General features: G+C 37.7%; 1 protein-coding gene across 1 annotated transcript in view; it reads left to right on the top strand.

The window, feature by feature from the left end:
- Positions 1-570, top strand: part of Slc9b2 (solute carrier family 9 member B2) — a 34,908-nt gene that overhangs the window by 7,896 nt on the left and 26,442 nt on the right. The gene's annotated exons all lie outside the window — the stretch shown is intronic.

Here is a 570-nt window from a genome sequence, read left to right on the forward strand (position 1 = left end):
GCCACATATGAGGGAGAAGATACGTCATTTGTTTTTCTGAGTCTGTGTTACTTCACTTAGTATAACAGTTTCTAGATCCATCTGTTTACCTGCAAATTTCATTATTTCATCTTTCTTTACCGCTGAATAGAACTCAATTGTGTAAATAGCACATTTTTGTTAACTACTCGTCAGTTGAGGGGCACTTAGGTTGCTTCCATCTCTTAGCTATTGTGAAAAGAACAGCAACAAATATGGTTGTACAAGTGTCTCTACAATAGGATGAGTCCTTTGGGTATATGCCAATGAGCAGTATAACTGGGTCATATAGTAGGTTCATTTTTAGGTTGTTAAGAGTTCTCCACACTGTTTTCCATAGAGGGTTCATGAGTTTGCAATCCCACCAGCAGTGAATGAGCGTTCCCTTTTCTCCTCATCCTTGCCAGCACTTGGTATTATTTGTTCTTTTGACCCTAACCAGTCTGATTGGAGTAAGGTGATACCTTAGTGTGGTTTTAATTTGCATTTCCCTAATTACTAATGATGTTGAACACTTTTTGAGATGTTTCTTAGCCATCTTTATTTCTTCCT

This window comes from Nannospalax galili, unplaced genomic scaffold (genome assembly GCF_000622305.1).
Source record: "Nannospalax galili isolate Female #2095 unplaced genomic scaffold, S.galili_v1.0 scaffold189, whole genome shotgun sequence".
Taxonomy (NCBI): Eukaryota; Metazoa; Chordata; class Mammalia; order Rodentia; family Spalacidae; genus Nannospalax; species Nannospalax galili.